The 25942-nt window shown below is 46.8% G+C and overlaps 1 protein-coding gene across 5 annotated transcripts in view; it reads left to right on the top strand.

Moving 5' to 3' along the window:
- The window catches only part of KDM2B (lysine demethylase 2B), a 715168-nt gene that overhangs the window by 444471 nt on the left and 244755 nt on the right, over positions 1 to 25942 (top strand). The gene's annotated exons all lie outside the window — the stretch shown is intronic.

The following is a 25942-nucleotide window of genomic DNA, read 5'->3' as shown; positions in this document are numbered from 1 at the left end:
ACTGTGATCAAGAGAGCATCGTCTATAGTGTGTACGATTGTGGTCTCTGTACTGCAGCCTGATCTGAAGCCAAACAAGTAGTTGTGCAGGCGATGGTTAGCATTGATGTGGTCTTTGAATTCATTCTTGCCAATGAATGGTAGGCAAGTAATGGGCTAATAGTTGGCAAGGTCATCAGTGTCTAGAGTTTTAGAGCAGTGTGTGGTTTGTAGCGGTAGGTCATTTTTAAAGTTGCACATCATTTTAATGTGACAATATGTAGTGAATAATTATTGAAGTGGTGCACACAAAGAAGTGCGCACAAACCAAACCCTCACTGCCCCAAGAGTCCTCACCAAACTATTAGAAGATATATTATAACAATGAATGCATATGTATGTTTCACACCAAGAAAAGTATAAGTATGAAATTCAAAAAAAGTATAGAAGTCCTCAAGATATATCTTTATTCCTAGTAGCTTGATGCTTCACCATTCTGATGGATACTTCTACATGCAGAGTCCTCTCCTGTAGAACAGCCGCAGGTGTCAGACAGGATCTGGAAAACTTCAAAAGTTTGCACATCTCTGGTAAAGGACGCTGGTCTTGGTCAACATCAGACCATGGCTCCCAGGCCTGCTCTTCTTGCCCCCACATGCACACTGAGGCCATAATAAAGTGTGAAGCTAAGCTCTTCATGGCCTGGGCCAGAGAGGACCATTGTCACCACATATGGTTGAGACATCATTCCAGGTCTTCATCTTCTTCCTTAGGTGACAAGAAGAAGAAAAAGTATAGAAAATCGAAGAAAGACTCTAGGCACTTTCTATCTGCCACAATACCTTCATTTTCAGAGCCAGATTTAGTTGACTTAAGCCCGGCAGTTTCTCCTCTGTGCAATTCTGCTCCCCCACTGGACTCTGCTCCACATTGACCATCGAACCTTATGGAAGCTTCAGCAGTGGTGCCTCTACCACTTGAAATTCTGGTACCAGCACCAGATTTCCCCAAGTTCCCCACTCCAGGGTTGGACCCGGTGGTGTTTCTCTCAACACCATGCATTTGATGTTCTCTAAGACATTGACGCCCTCTGGTGCCCCTGTGGGCAAGTGGCCCCGTACTGGCTTCCGATACTCACTCTCTTGCAACCAGTGCCCTTTGGTGCTGTTCTGACAGATCCAGTGCCAGCGTCACATTGTTTTGAAACTGCACTCAGGTACACGGCACCTCAGCAGTTGATGCCATGGATGGCGCTATCCACCTCCACATCTGATTTTAGATATGGCACAACTAGCACTGCAGCTCAACGTCACTCTTCAACACGGATCCCTTAAGAATGCCCAACAACTTTTGGTGGAGGAAGAGTAAAGGAACCATCTTCACAATATTTTTAGAACGGACTCTGATTCTATTGAACTGATTCCATATAGAGACTTTGGAAATGATACTTATGAGTTTCAATGACTGTCCCTGCCACCAGCCTCTCCAGAGCTAGCTATGGGCTTCCCCACTGGTCCAGCAATGCCAGAAGTGGTCTCTCCAGGTTGCTAAAGTGGTGAACTTGCAACAGTCCACTACAGAAACCAAGCCCAATGTTCTTTCAGAGGTCATTTTTCCCTCTGCTTCTATGTCGGAGCCCCTTCTCCCAGTTATTATGGCCATTTTGTAACTCGGTTTGGCAGAATGGGAGAAACCTTCCCCTGCTCTGGTAGTCAACCTGCTTATATGTCACTGCTATCACCCAGTTTTAGGTGCCCCAGCGTTCCTTTTGCTCCCCCCTCATCAGAGTGCCTTGTCATTCAAGCTTCCTATTCCAGGGTTCAATCCTGAGGTTCTTTTCCGACAGCACCCTCTGTTTGGGAATCAAAACATCTTCAGGCTTGGGGCAAAAAGTATTTTTCTGTAGGACGTGTGGCACTGAAGTCTTAACGCTAACTGCCTTCTAACCAGGTATAATCATGCCTTGTGGGATATGGCTCAACTGATCTTTCCTCTTGTACGGGATGACATGAGAGAGCACTTCCAGGAAATCATTCTTGATGGTCTGAATGCCTCCCAGCCTATTATAAAATCTGGGCTTGACACCGCAGATTCAGTGACCAGTGGCTTTGGTACTTTTGTCTTCATTCGTATACATGCTTGGCTCCGCACATCCAACTTTTGTGCAGATGTCCAGGCAAATTCTATTGACCGTCCATTTGATGGGGTGTGGCTTTTTTCATGGCAGTGCTGATTTTGCTTTGGAGTGTTTTAAAAACGGCAGGCCAATGTGCACCCCCTTGGCATGCAGATCCCACCTCTGTCCAAAGAGTTCCATTGCTTTGGAGGCTTCTCAAGAGGGACTTCCATTCGCCAAGTACAGTGCCAGCTGCAACTCCCACAACAGCCTAATCCTATAGTCAGGCAGTACAGAGGTAAAAGCCAGGTAAAGTGCTGTGGATCCACCTCACATTCCTTTCTCCTCCTCTCCTGTGCTACCAGGAAAGCAGGTGGAGTTTGTTATCCCCACTTCACCCAGAGCCTGTGGAGGTGGGGTGTCTCACTTTCTTCTGGCCTAAGAGGCCATTACTTGAGACCATGGGAACTTTCAAATCATAGAAAAGGGTTACACCCTTTCCTTTCTTCAGGTTCCACCCCCATCCATTTTCCCTCCCTTCAGAGCACCTAGCCATACTGCAAGAGGAGATGACAGCTCTTCTTCTGAAATGAGCAGTGGAGTTGGTGCCAGAGAAGGAAAGGTGCCAGGAATGTTATACTCATTGCTTTCTGGTACCCAAAAAGGACTGCGGACTCCATCCTATTCTAGACCTCAGGGATTTGAACTTTTCCTCAAATATGAAAAGTTAAAGATGCTGCCCCTAGATTAAGTACTACTGGTTTTGGAACTTGGAGACTGAATGGTGTGGCTCGACCTGCAGGATGCATACTTTACTATACCTACATATACTGCAATTTCACTGGAGGTACTTGCCATTTGAGGTGGCTTCTATGCATTAACAATTCGCGGGCCTTCCTTTTTGATTGACTTTGGCTCCTCGAGTCATCACGAAAGTGATGGCAGTGGTAGCAACTCATCTTGGAAGGTCAGGCATACCAGTTTGTCCATACATTGACGACTATCTGATCAAAACTAGGTAGCCCAAGTTTGTCTCGCGCTATCTGCCGTCGATAGTTTATCTGCAGGGTTTTTCAATGCTTCTGCCCAAATCTCACCTAAGGGCCTGCCAATGACTCCAGTTCATAGGGTCAGTACTTGGCACCGCTTTTCTTCGCAACTTTTCTCCTCCTCGGGAGATCACCGATATTCAGGAAATGGTTCCATCCAGCAGGGCACACAAGTACCAGTCCTTAGAGTCTTCACATTCCTAGGTTTGCTAGCTTTCTGCACTGTCCTAGTCATGCATGCACATTGGCACATGAGGGTCTTGCAGTGGTCCCTCTACAGGCAGTGGCATCAATATGAGGGAGACCTTTCAGACCCTTTCATAATCCCCCAACCCCCACACTACAGGGGAAGTGTTGTAGTGGGGGAACAAGGCAAACCTGGCAGGTGGGATGGCCGTTACTCCCCCCTTCAAGTGTGACTGTGGGAGTGACATATCCCTCCACATTTGGGTGGAAATCCTATCTGGAGATCAGAGGCCTTAGGTCTCTGTAGTAACAGGTTCTTCACATCAACCGGTTGGAACTGAGGGCAATTTGTCTGGCGCTCAGGACCTTCCTCCCTTCTATCCAAGATTGGTCCTTCCACATCTTGATAGACAGATGACAGCAATATGGCATGTAAATGGGTTCGTTATCGGAATGATGTAAGATATTGGAAGAATGCGACTGGCACCACTATTTGAGGGAATAATAACTGTTTTATTTAAAGTTGGCCAATTCTCTCTTGTTTCTTTCCACAAGATTAGCCCTATTTTCTATTTCCCCAAAACCCTGCTTGGGTTTTACAGTCTCTGGTGGTGTCTTGGTTCCGTCTTGAGGCGGTCTGGTTTTTCCGTCCTCCGATCTCCCGTATTCCCAAAAGAAAAAGAAAAATAAAAGTAATCAGGTAAGTGAATAAAGTAGGGGTAAGACAAGGGTTCAAACAGGGTTAGTAGGGTGGTGTGGACTAGGTAGGGCTGGTGCTGGTGGTGGGTATCACTCTGTGGTATTGTGCCCTTATTTCCTTTTTACTCCAAAAAAAACCCCTTTCTCTTCCTTTTCTTAGGGTTTCTCGGGTGGTGTCCCTGTCCGTGGGTTAAAGCAGTTTAGGTCCCCCTCTCCTTTTCTGGTAAGTCCCCTTCTTTCACGAGGTCTTCCCGTCCTCCCTTTCTTCCCCCCCCCTCCCTCTTTTCCCTGTCAGCCAGCCTGACAGAGTCTGCCAGGCAGGGTATAGACGTACCTGGGAGGGCCACGTCCCTCCCGGGGCGCGGCCGGCACGTGGGTGATCTCCCGATTTCTCTTCGTCTGGGCCGGGAGTTGCCCAGTGGTTCCTCCTTCCTTCGAGGCGTCCTGACTTCTGGGTCTCTTCCTCCGTCCTGGGCACTCGGATGGCGGTGCTTCCCCTCGCTGCAACCGACTCTCCGACCTCGACGGTGTCCTTCTCTTCCTCCGGCCCCCTGGTGATGGCGGTTTCCCTTTCCGTTGTCGGCTCTCCGGTCACGGCGGTCTCTTTCTCTTCTTCCGATGCTCCGATGGCGATCTCCTCACTCCGGCTTCCCCGCGTTCTCGGCTCCTCCTTCTTTTCTCCCGATCTCTCTCGTCCGTCTTCTCTTCTGATGTTTATGACGCCCTCAGCGTCATACGTCACGGCAGGGAGGTTTCCTCTCGTGCCCCCGGGCCATTGTGTTCCTCCCCCGACAGGTGTTTGGGAGCTGCATTCGGCGGCACTCCCGTTACACATCCCCTCCCTTGGATGGGGCTGTTCGAGCCCCCCAGGTCCCGGAAATCGAGACAAATAGTCTGCTTGTCCCATAAGGTCTCCAGGGAGATGGCAAACCTGGAAGGAGAAAGGTTGTAGCTCCATAAACCATCTTAAAATGCGAACGTTGGTGTCCTTATACCTCGAGAGCCAGGTAAGAGGGGCGTGGTCGGTATATAAAAGGAAGGACCTCCCTAGGAGATAATATTGAAGGCTTTCAACAGCCCATTTAATGGCCAGGCACTCACGCTCTATTATGGGATAGTTCTGTTCCCGTGGAAATAGCTTAAGACTAATGAAGACCACCGGATGGCTTATCTCATTTTCATCTTTTTGGAACAGTACTGCACCCAGGCCTACGTCCGAGGCATCCGTTTGGAGATGGAAGGGACGACTGAATTCAGGGCATTTTAATACGGGTTGCGTGGTTAGGCACCGTTGCAAGGTACAGTAGCTATGTGATTGTGGAATGGTTAGACTTGTGATGTTCTTGGGTTGCCCCTTCCTCAAGAGGTCAGTGAGGGGGGCGGCCACTGTAGAGTAGTGGGGTATGAATCTTCGATAATACCCCACTAGTCCGAGGAAGGATCGGATCTCTTTCTTTGTGGTGGGTGCGCTTATACGTAAAATGGCTTCTATTTTACTCATTTGGGGCCTGATATTCCCCTTCCCAATATGATAACCCAGATAGGGAATTTCATTGAAAGCCAGTCGGCTCTTGGAAGGATTGGCGGTCAATCCGGCCGCCGACAGTGCTTTAAAGATCTGTCCTACATGGTTTAAATGGTCTTCCCAGGTTTCGCTATGAATAACGATGTCATCCAGATAGGCGGCCGCGTATCTGGTATGTGGTCGTAATATAGTATCGATGAGTCTCTGAAAAGTGGCGGGGGCTCCATGCAGTCCAAAAGGGAGTACCTTAAAGTGATATAGACCGGAAGAGGTGGAGAACGCCGTTTTTTCTTTATCGGCTTTAGCTAAAGGAATCTGCCAGTATCCTTTTGTTAGGTCTAGGGTAGACATGTATTTGGCTTTACCGAGCCGTTCTATAAGTTCGTCTACCCTGGGAAGAGGATACGTATCAAATTGGGACACGGCATTGATTTGTCTAAAGTCGATACAAAAGCGTATGGATCCGTCCGGTTTTGGCACTAACACCACCGGGGAGCACCAGGGGCTTTGGGACGGCTCTATAATATCCAAATCTAACATCCTTTTTACCTCCTCTTCAACTATGACCTTCCTCGCTTCGGGAATGCGATAGGGACGTAACCGGATTATTTTACCCGGTTGGGTTATAATCTGGTGGTGGATTAGCTCTGTTTTACCTGGAACAGGGGAAAACACGTGGGGGTGCGCATTAAGGAGTTGGTTTAGTTGTTGGTTCTGTTGCACTGTTAACTCCGCATTTCGGAGGGGTATATCGCCCTTTGAGGGGGGGTCTGTGGGGCACCACCCTATTTCTAGCTCTTTTACTGTGTTAACTAAACAGTTTATATTTTGGTCTACTTGAGATTCCTCCCATCTTTTTAGTAAGTTAACATGAAAGATTTGAAATCGGTTGGGATTAGTCGCGAGTTGTAGTTTATAGGTAACCGGAGTTACTGCTTTTATTATTTTATATGGGCCTTGCCATTTTGCCAAAAGTTTATTGTCTGAACTGGGTAAAAGCACTAATACTTGGTCTCCCTCTACAAAAGATCTCATTTGAGTGTTCCTATCGTAATAACGCTTTTGTTTCTCCTGAGCTTTTTCCATGTGCCCTCTCACATCTTCCCATATCGTTTGTAGTCGGGACTTTAACTCACTGGTGTACTCTAGGAGAGGTTTTTCCCCGCTTTCGTCTTCCTCCCATAACTCGGCTGCCATGTCTAATAGGGTCCTAGGCTGTCGCCCAAACAGCAGTTCGAATGGACTATGTCCTGTAGATGCTTGTTCATGGGTTCTGACGGCATATAACACTAGGGGAAGTTTCTTGTCCCAATCTTTACCTGACTCGGAGATCGCTTTCCTCAGAAGGGTTTTCAGGGTGCGATTATACCTTTCTACTAGTCCGTCTGTCTGGGGATGATAAACCGCTGTCCTTATCTGTCGTATCCCTAATAATTGACAAATCTGAGCCATCAAGTTGGACATAAACTGGGTCCCTTGGTCCGTCAATATTTCTCGGGGAAACCCTATTCGTGAGAAGAAACCTATCATGGCGTTGGCGACACTTTTAGTGCTAATACTAGTTAGGGGGATAGCTTCCGGATACCTAGAGGCGTAATCGACCAATACTAGAATGTAACGGTATCCCTTGGAAGACGGTAGGAGGGGCCCGACTAGATCCATTCCTACTCTAGAGAACGGTACGTCAATAATGGGAAGAGGATGTAGGGGGGCTTTTTTCCTGGGTCCGGGATCTATCAACTGACATCTAGGACATTGCTGACAGAACTTTCTGATATGGGAAAAAACCCCAGGCCAGTAGAATTTCCTTAATAGGTATTCCTCTGTTTTTTCTCTCCCGTAATGACCCCCCCCCCGGCTGATTATGGGCTAGATGCAACACCTGCTGCCTATAGGGTTCGGGAATCAGTAACTGTTTCTTTTCCCCTCTCTCGTTACTGGTGATTCGATATAACAGATTTTTATTGATCACAAAGGAGGGACCCTTATCATCTATGGTTCGAGGTTTGGCACTTCTCCAGGCGTGGATCAAACTGGGATCGTCCCTTTGACTACATCGGAAGGGCGGAAGACCAACGAGGGCGAATACCTGTGCGTTATCTCTGTCGTGGTTTGTATCCTCTCTTCTATAGGACTTCCTGGCTTCTCGTTTTTCTCTTTTAGTGGGTTTATAGCGGGTCACCGGGGCTGTTATGGGTAATTCAGAAAAAGGGGCGCTTCCCAACCAGGCATCCAGGTCTTTCTTGCTCTGTGTGCTGTCCAAAAGGATCGGAAAGTCTTTAAAGTCTGTTCCTATGATGGCCTCTTCCACCAACCGTTCAACTACCCCCAGCCGTATGGGGGTATTTGTTCCTTCCCAAAAAAGGGTAGTCCATATTAGGGGATATTCTCTTGTTTCCCCGTGAATACAACATATGGATACTGTGAAACCTGGGTCAAGTGTATGCTCGGCAATCAGATCCGCTCTGATTACGGACTGACTACATCCGGAGTCGATGAGCGCTAGTGTGTCCCTCCCATTAATGGACAGTATCTTTTTGTATTGGGTATCTTTCCCCCCCCCGTGTAGAAAACCCGGCCTCTCGTAACCCCTATTTCCATGGGTTCGGGTTTGCCGGACTTCAGCGGGCAAAATCGGGCAATGTGTCCCCATTCCCCACAACTAAAACACTGGGGCTGCTGTCCAGAGGGCTTCTCTATCCCTCGTAACCTTCCCGGTTCCTCTATCGGCCTTTTCCCCGAGGCTGCGGATTGTCCCGTGTTTTGCCTAACTGGTTGAGGTAACAACCGCGGAAGGGGTGTTTTGAATTCGAGGGAGCGGTGGAAAGCACAGGCCAGCTCAATGGTAGTATTCGTGTCGGGGTTCGGGTGTTGCTTGATCCAATGGCGAGTATTGGCGGGTAGGGCGTCTAGATATTGTTCTAGGAGAACGGCCTCAATAACATCTTCCCTATTCGTCCCTATGGGTCCAAGCCATTTGAGACCTAAATCTTTGACCCTAAAATATAAAGCTCGAGGGTTCTCAGAGGGGCCCCACCTGGCCTTCCTGAAGCGAACCCGATAGTGTTCTGTATCAAAGCCGACCCTTTCTAGGATGCTCTTCTTGATGTCCGGATAGGGTGTTGTCCCACCCGGGTTAACCGCTTGATATGCTGCTTGGAGGGTCCCGGTTAATAAGGGAGCGATATATTGACCCCATCTGTCCTGCGGCCAGGTGGCTGAAATGGCGACGCGTTCAAAGTTAGTAAAGAAGGCGTCGGGGTCTTCGCCTTCCTGATATCTCTGCAAAACGGAACTAGGTACATTTGGATGTACCCGAGTTGCTGCAATGGTATCCGTCAAAGTCTTTATCGCGTTGTCATGTACCAACTGATTGTTGGCCATGATAGTAGCCTGACTTTTAAGCGCGTTTTGCAGAGCCTCCCTTTCCACCTTGGCTGCCTTCTGTTGCTCCTCCCATACAATTTGCAGATGGCGTTGCCCCTCAGCTAGTTGCTGCATCATATCCGCCATTGTGGGCACCCCCTCCATTTTCTAGGGTTCTCCTGTCGCCTGTTCCAATATCCCACTTCTGACACCACTGTAAATGGGTTCGTTATCGGAATGATGTAAGATATTGGAAGAATGCGACTGGCACCACTATTTGAGGGAATAATAACTGTTTTATTTAAAGTTGGCCAATTCTCTCTTGTTTCTTTCCACAAGATTAGCCCTATTTTCTATTTCCCCAAAACCCTGCTTGGGTTTTACAGTCTCTGGTGGTGTCTTGGTTCCGTCTTGAGGCGGTCTGGTTTTTCCGTCCTCCGATCTCCCGTATTCCCAAAAGAAAAAGAAAAATAAAAGTAATCAGGTAAGTGAATAAAGTAGGGGTAAGACAAGGGTTCAAACAGGGTTAGTAGGGTGGTGTGGACTAGGTAGGGCTGGTGCTGGTGGTGGGTATCACTCTGTGGTATTGTGCCCTTATTTCCTTTTTCCTCCAAAAAAAACCCCTTTCTCTTCCTTTTCTTAGGGTTTCTCGGGTGGTGTCCCTGTCCGTGGGTTAAAGCAGTTTAGGTCCCCCTCTCCTTTTCTGGTAAGTCCCCTTCTTTCACGAGGTCTTCCCGTCCTCCCTTTCTTCCCCCCCCCCTCCCTCTTTTCCCTGTCAGCCAGCCTGACAGAGTCTGCCAGGCAGGGTATAGACGTACCTGGGAGGGCCACGTCCCTCCCGGGGCGCGGCCGGCACGTGGGTGATCTCCCGATTTCTCTTCGTCTGGGCCGGGAGTTGCCCAGTGGTTCCTCCTTCCTTCGAGGCGTCCTGACTTCTGGGTCTCTTCCTCCGTCCTGGGCACTCGGATGGCGGTGCTTCCCCTCGCTGCAACCGACTCTCCGACCTCGACGGTGTCCTTCTCTTCCTCCGGCCCCCTGGTGATGGCGGTTTCCCTTTCCGTTGTCGGCTCTCCGGTCACGGCGGTCTCTTTCTCTTCTTCCGATGCTCCGATGGCGATCTCCTCACTCCGGCTTCCCCGCGTTCTCGGCTCCTCCTTCTTTTCTCCCGATCTCTCTCGTCCGTCTTCTCTTCTGATGTTTATGACGCCCTCAGCGTCATACGTCATGGCAGGGAGGTTTCCTCTCGTGCCCCCGGGCCATTGTGTTCCTCCCCCGACAGGTGTTTGGGAGCTGCGTTCGGCGGCACTCCCGTTACATGGCACTTGAACAAGCGAAGAGGAGTGGGTCTCCTCTCCTTTGTCTGGAGGCGCTGAGACTGTGCGCAAAGTCTCACAGCTAAGGCATTTTGTTGACAGCCAATCACCTGGTGGGGTCCCTAAATGTCAGAGCCAACAGCCTGAGATGGTGTTATTGTGCCGATCATGATTGGCGTCTCCTGCCAGAGGTATTAAAGAATATCTTCACCAAGTGGGTCACCCCTCAGGAGGATTTATTCACCTCATCAGAAAGTGCTCAGTGTCAGTAGTTCTGTACCCTCCGGTACCCGTTGAAGGGAGCATTGGGGAATGCCTTTCAGTTGAATTTGAACTTACAGCTGCACTACACATTTCCCCCATAACCTTCCTTCCTCGAGTTCTCAAGAAGAGTTGCCAAGACCGGGCCCAAGTTAATCTCCCTGGATTGGCTGAGAAGGGTGTCCTATGTGGACCCCCACTATGCCTGCCATACAAGCCAGACATTCTCTCTGAGTCGGGGGTAATGGTGCTGAGACCTCCACCTACATGCTTGCAGATTGAGCAGGGGCAACTGAGTTCCCTTCAGTATGCCATCTCTCCACCAATTTTGATACATCTACTCTGGTAGATGGAGCAAAATTGTTGCATGGTGTACAGGAAATAATGGGGACCCTTGCAAGTGAAACTGTCCCAGTTTCTGAAATATGTGCTTTTCTTTGCTCAGAGACGTTGCACAGTTGATATTGTGAAGGGGTATTTGGCAGCTTTCCTCTACCAGACCAGCCATCTCTTTTTAAGCCCCCTTTGTTATACGCTTTCTAAGAGAATTGACAAACATGTATCCTCTAACCCATTTTCTGGTTCCCCACTGGAGCTTGAGTTTGGTTCTCACCTTTTTGATGGGGACTCTGTTTGAGTCCCTTCATATTAACTTTCAAAACTGTGTATTTGTAGCATGTGCTGGCTGCAGATACACATGCTATGCACTCTCTTGCCATCTAGTGTTGGGCTTGGACTCTACAACTTATTTTTCATGAAGAAGTCTTTTGTTGCTGATGTAATGGGAGACTCTTCCCCTTCGAGTGAATGCACATGTACAAATGATTCATTGTTAGATTGTTTTTATTTCTGGGGGGTTTGGAAGGATAATGCCGGAGCTTCTTGCAACTTCAGCACCCTTGCAGCTTTTCAACGCAAAACAGACTCAGAGCAGGTTCTCCACGACGATACCCTCGTTCCTATTCTCCATTGACTTAGTCAACTGCCAAATTTGCATCCGGCAACCTTAGCTGTAACGCCTGCCTCATGCCTACTCCTACCCCTTCCTCCATGCCGCTGAGAATGCTCGGCTCTGGGTGATGGAAGATAAGAGAGTCAGACTTCTGAAAGTGCCCACAGTGCAGGGTGAAGTTTGTCTCCTTGGATCAAGACAATGTCTGCAACCTCTGCTTGTTGCCGGAGCACAACAAACAAGATTGCACATCCTGCAACCTGTTAAACAATAAGAAAACCCTTTGCTCCCGATCAGACTAACATCTCGCTCACAACATGGAGATGGTGCAGAAGCTGACTTTTCCACAGAGAAAGAACAACAGGTCGGCACCGAAGGTGAGGAAGACGGTGCCGAAGGTGGCATCATCCTGTGTAGTCCGCACTACTGTGGATCACCTCGAGGAACATGAGAATAAGGGATCCTGGCCCAAGATGAAGGCCAGTCCAAGGGCTGTGAGTACCCATGGTCACTAGGCCCTTACATCCACAAACCACTTACCTCCACTGCCTTTGCACCTCCGCCTTGGTGCGCCATAGCCTACAGGACCTGATCGACACCGGAAGTGAACCTCAGAGCCAAGACAGGAGGATACCTTCATCGATCCCAGTCGAGCTCAAGGGCAAACTTGGAGGGGAAGCACAGCCCTTGAAGCTGCACTTGGTGCTGATGAAACCCTCTGTGCCATTAAAACTATTGGTGCCACGCACCCCTTCCATGCCGGCAAAGCTGTTGGAACCAAGCAGACATATGGCATCAATACACAAACCATCGGCGCAGCCTCACCCACCGACACGAGAAAAACCATTGGCGTCGAAGCCAATGACATTGGTGATTGTCGCTCTACAGGAGCATCATACGAAAAAAACTAACAAAGAAATGGCACCCAAGAAAGCCTATACTACAAACAATCCAAATGTGGAGGGCAATGACTTTGAAAACCTCCAAAGGCTTAAGGAGAAGAAACAACACTTGGAGGAAGACAACCACTTGAAAAGATGACCTAAAAGAGCAAGAAGCCGGACATTGCTCAACATCAGCCTCCTCCAAAGAAAAAGACTATGGAGCATAAGGTACCCAGCCCTATGCCACCACCTCCACAGTCCTTGTCACCATCTTCCACACACTCAGTTGATGTAAACACAGTGAGTCCTGCACACTACTCTCATGGCGATTACTTTCAGGGCGTGCCTCAGATAGTCAGGAGCCTTAGGATGCATATAAGAAATATGGGGTGCAATAGCAGGGGATTATTGGCGCTCAGGATATTAATTGGCCAATTATATTATTAGGGGCTGCCTACACAAGGGAAAACACCCATCCCTCAAAGGTTCAACAAAAACCCAACAATGTACTGCATAATGTGAGGCCCCCCACGCCAAAAGAGTTTAAGTAAGTCAAAATTCAAGTGAGCAAAGTTCACATCAAGTTAGTCAAGACTCAAGTGAGTAAAATTAAAAAAAATGAGATCTGTCGAATTCACGTAAATCATTATAAAGTCCAATCCAATCCAAAAGTTTAATAGATCACATCTTCAAATTTACAAGGATGCATATGATGCTGCAGCACCAGACCCTGATGTGCCAGTCCCAGACAATGCATCACCACCAGATAACACTTCCTCCTGCCATAGTGTCTTCAGTGAGCAGCTAAATATCATAAGGTTCAAATGCACACCACAGAAAAGGAAAGCAGTTTCTTAGTTAAGACGCTCTCCAAAACCAAGCACACAGTTTAATATTTGCCCATTATAGGGTTAATGTTGGAAGTCTCTACTGCGATATTCAAAGAGCTGGTCAAAACAAGGGTACTAACACCTTGAACTGAGAGTAAATGTAAGCCTCCAAACAATAACTCCCCACACACACCCACCTGATCAGGGATAGACTGCAGCAGTTCCGCCACTGATGGCCAGAAATAGTACCTGACCAATGAGTGCTGTCCATTGTGTGCTGTCCACTGTTCAGCACTCATACTGCCTAGAACGTACTTCCCACCCTCCAAACATTCCGCCACTCAGAATGTCCCCCAGCCCTTAACAAATTTATCTTCTCAAAGAGGAAGTAAAGGCACTGTTGCCGAAAGGTGTCATAGAGCCATTCCCAAGCCGACATCATGGCAGAAGGTTGTATTCCCTCTACTTCTAATACCCAAGAAGGACGGAACACTGAGGTCAATACTAGATCTTTGCCTTTTCTATCATTATATAAAGTCAGAACAATTTCACATGGTGACACTGCAGGATGTGATTCCATAGTTCAGGCACATCGCTATTACTTCAGGATTGTGGTATGTGGATGTTATTATCAGTTCAAGGTAGTACCTTTCGGGTTGATGACTGCACCACAAGTGTTTACCAAATGCCTGGCAAATGCCTGGCAGTTGTGGCAGCATATTTGAGGCAACACACCATTCATGTCTTCCCATATCAGGGCGATTGGCTGATAAAGAGTTCAAGCAGACACCAATGTTTGCATGATACACAGACTACCATTAATCTGTTACACAAATTGGGATTCACCATCAATGCCACGAAATCCCAACTAGAGCCTCTCCAGACTAAACCATATCTAGGCGTGATTCTCAGTTCTGTTAAAGCCAAAGCATACTCCACTGCCCAGAGGATTCTCAGTCTCCAGAACCAACTAGCTCCTTTTCAGCCCCATCGTCGCATGCCAGTCAGAATTGTGATGCATCTCTTGGGCATGGTGGCTTTTGTATAGAGATTGTCCTGCATGCCAGGCTTGTCATGCTCCCTGTTGGAAATGGCCCTTTTTGCAGGGTCATCCCCAGTCTTTTTGCCTCCTTCCTCTTATTTTTTCTGACCTGTTTTTATTGGCTTTAGGACTCTGGGCACTTTACCACTGCTAATCAGTGCTAAAATGCATATGCTTTTGTGTAAAGTGTACTGTTGATTGGTTTATCCATGCTTGGCATATTTGATTTACTGGTAAGTTCCTAGTAAAGTGCACTAGAGGTGCCCAGGTCCTGTAAATCAAATGCTGCTATTGGGCCTGCAACACTGGTTGTGCCACCCACATTATAGCCCTGTAAACGTGACTCAGACCTGCCATTGTAGTGTCTGTGTTCAGTTTTAAACTGCCAATTTGACTTGGCAAGTGTACCCACTTTCCAGGCCTCAACTTTTCCTTTTACTACATGTAAGGCACCCCTAAGTTAAGCCCTAGGTAGCCCCATGGGCAGGGTGCAGTGTATGTTTAAGGTAGGACATATACTAGTGTGTTTTATATGTCCTAATAGTGAAATACTGCCAAATTCGGTTTTCACTGTTCAAGGCCTATCTCTCTCATAGGTTAATATGGGGGCTGCCTTTAAATATCCTTAAAGCGCAGATTCTCTTTGAGAGCAGATACAAATGTGGAGTTTAGGGTATCTGAGCTCACAATTTAAAAATACATCTTTTAGTGAAGTTGGTTTTTAGATTGTTAGTTTGAAAATGCCACTTTTAGAAAGTAGGCATTTTCTTGCTTAATCCATTCTGTGACTCTACCTGTTTGTGGATTCCCCGTCTGGGTCAGTTTGACACTTGGGCTGTTCACACCTCTCTAGACAGTGACACAAAGGGGGCTGGGGTGTAGCCTGCATATCTTGATTAGCCATCTGTGCTGGAGGGGAGGGGAGGGGAGGAGTGGTCACTCACACCTGAAAGGACTGTGCCTGCCCTTACACAATGCCGTCTCCGACCCCCTGGTGAGTGTCTGGGGCATGGCCTGGACAAGGAAGGCTCTTGCCAACACTTGAGACTTTGCTTTGAAGTTTGCCAACTTCAAAGGCAGAACTGGGTATAAGAAGAAGACCCAAAACTCCAGACTTTTAGAATCTTTCTGGAACCAAGAAGCACCTCTGCCCAGGAGAAGAGCTGAAGAACTGAAGGAGGAGTACTGTCCCTTTGCTGTGTTGCTCTGCTGGACTGGCCTGCAGTTGCTGTTTCTGCCTGAAAAGAGTGCCAAGGGTGAACTTTGCTGTGTGTCCTACTTGAGAAAATTCTCCAATGGCTTGGAGTAGAGCTTGCCTCCTGTTGGAAGTCTCAGGGACACCAAAGACTTCAGTTTCCTTGACCTGCATCACTGGGAACTGTGTGTTTTGTGCTTTTCAAGAGGAGAAACCACTGCGACGCCGCTGGCCTGCACCGTGACCTGCCGACACCAAACGGAGTTGCATTGCCCCGCTTCGCACCGAGACCCTGGTCTCCCTGAAGCCGTCATCAGAAGACTTCACCAAGCCACTGTTCGCACCGCAACCTGTGGGACCCGCACTCTGGCATCGCCTGCTCACACCGCAGCCTGGGCTTCCCCGATGACGACGCTCCTGCTGACACAGGCACCATCGACTCCTGTGTCGTCACCAGGCATCCTGCCTGGCCCGCACCGCTGGCTTGGGCCTACCCACGACAGCGCTTTAGCAACGACAACACCGCTGCCTGGACCGTGACCTGTGGACACCGCACGTCGCACCGCCCTGCTTCACACCACAGCCCTGGTCTCACCGACGCCGCTGGACGCCGTCTTTGAGCTGCTGCCTGCACCGTGACCTGTGGCCACTGCACGTTGCATCGTCCTGCTTTGCACCGCAGCCCCGACGCCATCCACACCAGCACACCTGACTTCATCGGCCCAGAGTCTTGTTTTATATAGATAAATATTGGCTATTTTTCTAAAACTGGTGTGGTGTCCTTTTGTAGTGTTTTCACTTATTACTGTGTGTTATGTGCAAATGCTTTACACAATGCTTCTGAGATAAGCCTGACTGCTCGTGCCAAGCTACCAAGGGGGTGAGCAGGGGTTATCTGAGCGGGTATCTCCCTTATCCTGACTAGAGTGAGGGTCCCTACTTGGACAGGGTGCAAACCGACTGCCAACTAGAGACCCCATTTCTAACACTCCCCCCTACAAGAGCATCTGACATCTCAGTGGTCATAAGCAAAGGGCAGTTTGGGGGATCTAGTGTTGATTCCACCCAGGGACCATTAGCCATTACAATGGTGGAGCACAGAGTATCTACTTGAGGGCAGGCCTTTTTTTGGACTCAGTCTCACAAGTGACTATAGCCATAGATGTATCACTCATAGGATGGGGAGTGCATATGGAAGAAATGACTGTCCGCGGCTATTGGACTTTTCATCAACAAGTGCTGCACATCAGTGTTCTAGGATTCATTGTGATTCAGTTGGCCCTAAAAGCCTTCATCGCCAATGTTACGTCAAGGTTGCCTTCCTCAGAACAGACAACATGATGCCAATATATTACATCCAGAAACAGGGGGAAACACATTTCATATAGCGGTCGCGCTTTGTGCAAGAGATTTGGCATTGGACTCTCAGCCACCATATTTACCTTCTGACAGAATATCTCCTGGGGGTGGACAGTTCTGTGGCAGACCTACTAAGCAAGATGCTGCAACAGGTCTTCAAGGGGAAATACAACCCCAAATCCTTTGTCGCTATTTTCAGCAATGGGGGACGCTTGACATGGACCTGTTTGCTACTGCAGAAAATGCCAAAGCTACGCCTCCAGGTCCTACCATCCACAGTCCATGTGGAATACACTGTGGTCGATTTGGTCAGGGATATTTGCCTACACTTTTCTGCCTCTCTCACTTATTCCTTAGCTTGTCAGGAAACTCAGACAGACATCTCTCAAGATGATCCTAGTAGCTCCGACCTGGGCACGACAACCCTCATACAGGACATATCTGGAGTTGTTGCTAGTACCTCAGGAAAGGCTCCCAAACATCTCAAAACTTCTTACAACAACTCAACCTCACAATGTGGCTCCTGAAGTGACAGAGTTTGGATACCTACAGTTGCCTCCAGAGTGTATGAATGTTCTTAGACAGACACAGCACCCAAAAACTAGAGCTTGTTATGCCGCTAAGTTGAAAAGGTTTGTCCATTACTGTATAGACCAGAACATAGACCCTTGTGCTTCCACAGTACAACAGACAGTATGCTATTTGTTACACTTACAGAAATCAGAGCTAGCATATACTGCTCCTTGCGGCAATTGCAACATACCTGCAAAACCTTAAACACCATTCCGTTTTCTGCATACCTGTCATTAAGGCTTTTATGGAAGGGATAAAGAAAATAATTCTTCCATGGGCACCGCCCGTCCTGTCATGGAATCTAAGTGTTGTAAGTTAATGTCTATATCTTTTGAACAATTACATTCCTGTCCATTACAGTTCCTGTCATGGAAGGTTGCTTTCCTGGTGGTTATCACCTCCCTATGAAGGGTTAGTAAAAAATACATGCTCTTACGATAGGAGAACCTTACTTTCAAGTCTTCAAAGACACAGTACGGCAGTGGAAAAACCCAAAGTTTCTCTTCAAAGTCATCTCACCTTTTTACTTAATCAGACACTTGATCTATCTATCTTTTTTCCAAAGTTAGCGTCAGAAAGAGCACCACATACCCTCAATGTTAAAAGAGCACTCGTGTATTACATTGAGAGAACCAAACCTTTTCGGAAAACAACAGCAGTTCATTGCATTCTCAAACTCTAGAAAGGGAAACAATTTCAGAGGCAGGAATTGCGGGATGAATAGTCAAATGCATACAGGTATGTAACATAAAAACCAAACTAATATTTACAACAGTTCCACAAGCACATTCTACTAGGAAGGAAGGTGTTTCTATGGATTTTCTAGGTAACATTCCCTTAGCTGACATTTGCAAGGCAGCTACATGGACAAATCTGCACACATTTGCTAAATATTATTGTGCGGATGCCCAAGCAAGACAAAAAGCTCTTGTTGGACAGCCAGTCCTACAGACCCTATTCCCAACATCTGCACCATCTCATGCCTAAAGCAACAGTGAGAGGAAAACTGATTTATAGTCAATGCATAGCATGTGTCTCTGCAGCCTACACATGCTACAAATGGAGTATGTTACTTCCCATGTAAGCATCTGTTCATAGCATGTAGTGCTGCAAAATTACATTTGCTCTCCTGCCTCCCCTGCAGGCATCCGCTGCTGTCAGATTTCATGTATAATACATGGTATACACAGATATATACAATTATTTTAGTCTTAAACGTATAATATTTTATCTATACTGTATCTTCACTAGCTCGATCCTCACTCGAAATAATGGCAGGACAAAATTAACAATCTAACAAAGGAGCAGTTGAACATTGGCATTTACTTTAAGAGGAGGAGACTCAACATCATGTCAGCAACAAAAGAGTTCTTCAAGAAAAATGAATTGTAGAGTCTGAGCCCACTGCTAGATGGCAAGAGTGTGCATAGCATGTGAATCTGCAGCACTACATTCTACAAGTAGATGCTTATAAGGTATGTAACATGCTCCTTTTGGTTGCTGTTGCTTCTGCTAGATGGGTGAGTGAGCTGCAAGCCCTTAGCTGACATCCTCCCTTCATCACTTTCTATCCTTATAGGCTGCTGCTGCGAACCAGGGCTGCTTTCCTCCGTAAAGTGGTGACCCCTTTCCACCTCAGTTAATCCATCACCCTGCCATCCTTTTGACCTTTTTGTTGGATATTGTGGTGCTAAAAAGGTAAGACAGTGCAGAAGAGGACTTTATCGAGATGGATTATCCTCTGCATCAAGACCTACTAGTCCTTATTCAAGAAAGAACCTCCTGAAGGGATCAGAGCCTATTCCACCAGGACTAAGACTACCACTTCTGCCTTTGTCAGAGGGGTTCCTATTTCAGAAATCTGGAAGGCGGTGATGTGGGCGTGCTTGTACGTCTTTGCCAAGCACTACTGCCTGGATTTCGAGGTGCACAGGAATGGCCATTTTACTAGATCTGTTTTATTGCACTTCCTTGTTTAACCATCTATTGACCGTGCTCCTGGGTAGGGTACTGCTGTGAAATCTGATCCACAAATGAGGAATCTGCAGGTAGATGTACCCATCAGAAAAAAAAATGATTACTTACCTGCAGTACTGATCTTTCTGGTGGTGACTTTACCTAACTGCAGATTCCTCACTGAGCCTCCACCTCCCTGTTGTAGGATGAGTTACATGGAAAGTTATTCCGATCCCAAATTTTATTTTTTGATACTGCACTATTATAGCAGTGTCAATCTGTCATCTCTTCTCAAAGGCTTGGGAAAAAAATTGATGGAAATTGACGTAATTGCACCGGAGTGTACTCTGTATGGCCTAACATAACTTCTAGTGTCAACCAAGACCAGTGCCCTCTACCAGCAACTTGAAAGCTTTTAAAGTTTCCAGATCCTGTCTGATTCCTGACTGTGTGCTACAGGTGAGAAGTGTGCTTATATATAGAGTATCCACCAGAAAGGTTGTTATGCAGATAAGTAACTTTTTCTTCTTGTCATTTAACTTAACAGTCTTCGAGAGGATGTAATAAATAAGTTTCATACAACATCCAAATTGATTGGAGTGGTTACTTTATATACATGGGTTAAGAGCCAACAAGTGTTTTGCTTATATAAAGGACTTTATTAGGCATTAAAAAATGGATTGTCTGTAGTCCGGTATAAATAACTTGTTGCTACAAAGAAACGTAATGAGTTGTAGTAATCAATGCCTGTTGTTTTTCCTCCATATTTTAGTAGAAGTGCTTGCTATTCTATTCTATTCTGTTCCTATGATTATAAGTAAAGACCCTTGAAGGAGAAGTAATTTACTTGCTAGGCTCATTCTCCTTTAATGGAATCTTCATTAAAGTCACAACCAGCACTCTATCCTCTCTGGAATAAATATCAGACAGATCTATAAATGGTCAGTAGAGTGAGCAGACCTTTTTCACCTGTGTCACAGGAGTGGGGACTTCGACTCACTTGTGAAGTTCCAATGCTGTGTACTTAACTTGCTCTTAAACTATATCAGTGGTTCTTAACCTGTGGTCCAAGGACCATAGGGTGTCCATGAGGCCTACCCAGGGGGCCCCGTGACTGTGTAACAAAATTAAATAAGATTAAAATTAATTCATTAAAATTATTAAAGTATATAGATATAAGCTAAATTGAAAATGTTTTCTAAATTTGTCTGTGAATTAAACCAAATATTTATATATTTGAGCATTTGTTTGGTGTATACTTGTTTTTTTCTATTTTTATGTATTGTTTTGAAGTTCAAACAAGATAAATTGCTTAGAGTGGAGGTCCCCAGCTTCCAATAATGACTCGGGGGGGGGGGTCCCACGATTCCAGTATTGATTCAATGGGGATCCACAGAAGTCAAAAGGTTAAAAAAACACTTTCCTACATCATGTTAGCATGTAGCGCTGTAATGCGCTCATGCGTTTGCATGTGCGTGCTGTGATGTATGTGCCTGGGAGTGGTACAATACATGCAGGCCTGTGGGTTCCATTTTGGAAACCCAGGGCCTTGGAAAGCATGAGGAGTGGAGGAGTTTTCCCAGACCAATGTGTGGATTTCTACATTCCTGAGAACCTGGAGGGGCACACACTGCAGGAGGGGAGAACCAAGTTCTCCTGTGCACTTCAGAATGATTCTTTGATTCTGGAAAGCTCACTTGTTAGTGTGGCCTGAACACATCTCAGGAAGAGGATGGGGCTTTTAAGGGAACCCCTGCAGAAACAGGGACACATAAAGAGCATGGTTGGGGCCTTTGCAGCCTTTTTCAGCAATATATCTGTGAAGCTGACATCCAAGTGTGATCCTTGAGTCACTCCCATGGCTTGTGTTGTGGTGCTATCAAAGTTGGAGTCACTCTTGTTGTGACAGACTACTTCCTGGAAAAAGAACAAGTTAGAAAAGTGGGGACGTCTGAGGAGGCAAACCCCCCAACATGAATGTCAAACACACTAAATCACACCTGCTTCTGGAAATGGACTATAAAAAGGCGAGCTTGAGTCTTCCAACCTATCAAGCAGTCTGTGGCTGTACAGTTAGGTGGAGAAGCTTAGCAAGATTTCTGCCTGTTATGACCAGGATTAAGGACAAGGGTATGCTAGTGTCCCTGCTGGGTGAGGGCACATCACCCAGGAATTCAAGACTCCTTGCTCTGTAGATGGAGCACCAGCATCTGCCTGCCAAGACCATCGGACCCTGGGAGGAGTACGAAAGTGCCTGAAGGGTGCGAGTTCCAGTGGGAATACTGTTGAATGGGCCCCTGAAATAAAGTGTGAGGTTTACAGTTTAGATGGGAGCTCTGTACTGATCAGGCTGTTTATCCGTGTGCAGCCTAAAGTCAGTGACCCTATGTACAAGAGAGGACCGCCGTGAAGATAAATCCGGACGCACCAATTGGGTTGCCTGTGTGCTGCCCAAAGTTGGCAACCACGTATGCCAGAGAGAGAACTGCTGTGCAGATAAGTACTGCTGTACCGATCAGGCTGTTTGTCTGTGTGCCCCAAACGTCGGTGACCCTGTAGCTACTATGTATAAAGTTGTGTGCAAAATAACAATGGACTAGGATGCGGCCCAAGTAATTACCACTGGCTGATATCAATTCAAGCATTTCATCCATCACCGCCCTAAGTAGGACCAGCATGCACAAACGTTGATCCTGTTCATACTATGCATCTGGACCGAAGCTATACCTGTCTGATGAGACCTAATAATGGCGAAACCAGTCTTGGATTGCTTTTGTTCTGGTTGTGGGAGGACTTAACCTGGCAGTTCGGACTGGTGTTTTCCCACTGGAGCATGGTTAAGCCTGATTTGAATATGGTTGAGTCCAAACTGAAGCGGCATGGTGTGCAAAATAACAATAGACTGGGATGCGGCTTGAGTGATTACCAGTGATTGAGATTAAAGTATTCCAACCATTGCTTTTTGTATACTTTAGTGTGAAGATAAGTACTGCCACACCGATTGGGCCGTTCGCCCGGTGTGTCTCCAAAGTAGCCAACTCCATATGCCAGATGAGGCCGCCATGATGATTAATGGCCGTTGCATGGGTGCACCGCTGAAAAGAATGAGGGCCATCACCATAGTGAAGTATGGTAACTAAAGCAGGGCCTTTGCTCTGTGTGCCAATGCTCACAACCTCCGTATGTCGGATGGGGGCCACATAGATGGAGAGCCTTCCCCCTGGTGCAGTGTGCAACCATGAAGTGCAGTGGGTTTTGACCAGTTAACCCAGAGCATATACATAAGCATTGGAAACAAACTAGCTGACCAAGACCAGCCGTCGGAATCAGTGTAACTTTCCGCACCACAGGACGAGCGCTATGGACAACCAACTGCTTTGCCTGCAGTGACAAGAGTACCACTTATTGCTGGTATACGTTCCAATCTACTGCGAAGCTGGGCTTAAGCAGCTGAACACTCCTCTGTATCACAAAGCCAGCAGAAGCTGGCAAGACTGATCGCTGGGCCACAAAGCCCTGCGGGAACTTACTCTGACTACTAGTGCTACAACTTTTTGACTGCTAAAAAGACATCATGGAATTTCTAAGACTCGTACTCGCTAGCAGAGCCTAACCTTGAAGTTGCCTCATGCATATACGGAATAACCACTACCAGTAGACAGGGAAGCGGGGTTTGGGGTCTTATCCGTACATCGCTAGAATGCTACCTTATGAAGACTGAGTGCAATGTTTGTGTGTGCCGTATTTCACTTTGTGCTCGTTGTTAAAGCAGGTATCTGGCTGGGCATTCATTTTTTGGGGTTGCTGGGTCTATTTCGAGTCTTCAGCCCATGTAAACATTGGACCTATCCCTATCCCCCGCCTTTCTCCATACCCTAAAAGCCTTGGACCGCTTGACCCATGCTACCACTGAGAGTTAAATGCTGACGGTGTAGTACTTGGCAAAGTGTCTCAGAATCCATAGTGTTGGGCCCCAGGATATCAGAAGTAAAGGCCACCCAGTTGCTTCTGTTCTCTCCATGACCATCTGAAAGGGGTTCTGACAGTATTCCAGTTAGCAAGACAATTTTAGGTGTAGATGAATAGTGGCACTTTGTGGTTCTTGATAGGACCCCTTACTGGGTTGCTCCTAGTAATTGGTCAAGCTTGTCTTTGGTATAAAGGTTAAAAAACATGGCTGAAGCCTGCATGCACCCATGCTTTACTCCTCTGCTAGTTGAAAATGTAGTCAACTTATCTCCATTATTTTGTTGAAAATGTAGTCAACTGATCTCCATTATTTTGTATATCAGAATATTATAAATAGTAATATCGGTTGACATAAATATTGTGTCCGAAATATCAGTATAAAATATTGTTCCATTGGGTGTAACCTTTCTCTTATTAACACCAGTGATGCTATATTTTTGTAAACAATATCCAGAACAGAATATTTATGTAAGATGATATTCTGGCACAGATTTATGGGTCTTCATTCTGAACGTAATGGACTTGTAAAGTTGTGTCTCAATTCAAGATCTTGACGGTGTGAAGAAGAGTTGAGCCTTCAGTTGTTTTCTCCACTGTAGCCTAAATCGTACACGAGGTAACGAAGCTTAAACTAAGGAAAAGTCATAAAAGGCTGCCTATATCGCTGTGCCAGCCGTGTTTGCATAATTGTGTACAGGATATTATTATGGAATATAGACAAGGTCAGTAGTGGACTGGTCAGCTGTAAATCCTGGCTGAAGAGGAGTTAAATTCTCTTCTACAGACATTAGTTAACTCCATGCGATCAAGTAATGTAGTAACAGCTTTCATTCTAATCAGTCAAATAAAACTTGACGCACCCGGTCATCTTCTGCATTTTTCTAGTTTTTTTTTTTTTTTTTATCTGTTTATTGCATTTATGACATAAACAAAAACGCATCCAGTTAAACAATACAACTGAGATACTTATGAGAGATAGGAGCAGAGTAGGAAATGAGAATAGATAGTAGGGGGTATGAAGATTATAGTTTGCTTGATGAATGGCCGTGGGTCTGATGTTTGGTGATCCTATGGAGGGGGGTAAGGCTACCGTGGGAGGGGCACGCATAAGAGGCAAGCAGGGTGTAAGTTATTAATTTTGAGCAGGGTATGTTGGTCATGGGAGGAGTGTGCCCCTGTGGGTGTAGCTTTGCAGCGGTATATCTAGGGTATGTGTTTGTATACTTATCATTTGCGTTCAAGTTAAAGTTCATATCTGAGTGGTTGCACGTGCGAAATATGTCGGTTGTGATGTCTCGGGTGATTGTTATTCCAGTAGATTAGGGAGGTCGTGTATCGTCTTTTTCCTGTAGTTGATCCGCGAAGGAATCCCATATGTCGGCACCCTTAATTACCACCCCTATGTCGCGTAATGTATGTAATACCTGTATTTCTGCATTGACCCAACGCTGTACGTGAGTTATCCAGTGGTGGGGGTCTGGAGCGCTAGGTGACTTCCATTGCGTGGCGATGAGTCGTTTGAGGATAACAAATGCGAGATCTGCGCATCTATATTTTTGTTTATCTTTGCTACGTCTGTGTCGGATACCCAATAGGCAGGACTCCGGGGTAGGTGCTAGGGGTATTCCCAGCCATGTCGCGGTTTGCTGTGTGATGTCTTGCCATACGTGGAGTAGTGGTGGGCAGTTCCAGGTCCTGTGTAAGAAATCAGCTTCCGTATTACCACATCTTGGGCAATCAGGACTGGCTTGGGGGTACATGCGGAGGATGCGGTGTGGAGTCAGGTATGTCTGATGTAGGTAGTTGAGCTGGGTGTATCTGAAATGGGCATTGCGCGATACCTCGCGCGTGGTTGTGAGGGCCGTGGACCATGTTGGTGTTGTAAATTGTGTGTGTAGTGCTTTTTCCCATTTGTTCTTGGCTTGTAACTACTTCTTCAGGATTGGCCCATAGTGTGTTGTGGATCCATGAGATTCGTGCTGGTGTGCCGGTTTCTAATAGCAATTCGTGTAAAATAGGTGATGATTGTGGTTCCCTGCTGCTACGTATTAAAGATTGCAGTGCGCCGTACATAGTAAAACCGCCCTGTCCCAGAGTATACGTCGTCACAAGTACTTCATAGGAGATGAATTGGCCCTCTGCGAATAATTCTCCCACTAACCGGAGACCTTTGGTGGCCCAGTCAGTAAGACACACACGGCCATGTAGTTTATGTATACCTGGGATGGCGAGTAAAGGGATCTTAGGTGAGTATGGTGGTTTTCCAGACCCCCTGTTCACGTAGTGCCGCCACACCCGATCAGCCACTTTTAACAGGATATTGCAATGCCGCGGAAGGGCCACGCGCCCTATAAGCCATTCCAGTGTGTTTAAGACACCCAGTTGTATGCCCACAGTGTGGCTTTCAGAATGAGTGGGGTCTTGTAGCCAAGTTAGGATCCAGTGTAGCTGAGCCGCTGCGTAGTAGAGTTCGAATTGTGGTACTCCCATCCCGCCTCTGTCTAGTGGTAGACAGATCTTAGCCAAGGCCACACGACTACGTCCGGTGCTCCATATCAAATCTATCAATAGCTTGTTCAGCTGTGCGAAAAAAGTGCTGGGGAGCCATAATGGTAGGGCAGCGAAAAAATATAGTAGTCAAGGGAGTATATTTTGATTAATGCCACTCTGCCCATAGGTGATAGTGGTA

The sequence above is a fragment of the Pleurodeles waltl genome, chromosome 11 (genome assembly GCF_031143425.1).
Source record: "Pleurodeles waltl isolate 20211129_DDA chromosome 11, aPleWal1.hap1.20221129, whole genome shotgun sequence".
NCBI lineage: Eukaryota > Metazoa > Chordata > Amphibia > Caudata > Salamandridae > Pleurodeles > Pleurodeles waltl.
Note: the sequence above shows the minus strand (reverse complement) of the source record. Positions and strands in the feature narration are given on the sequence as shown.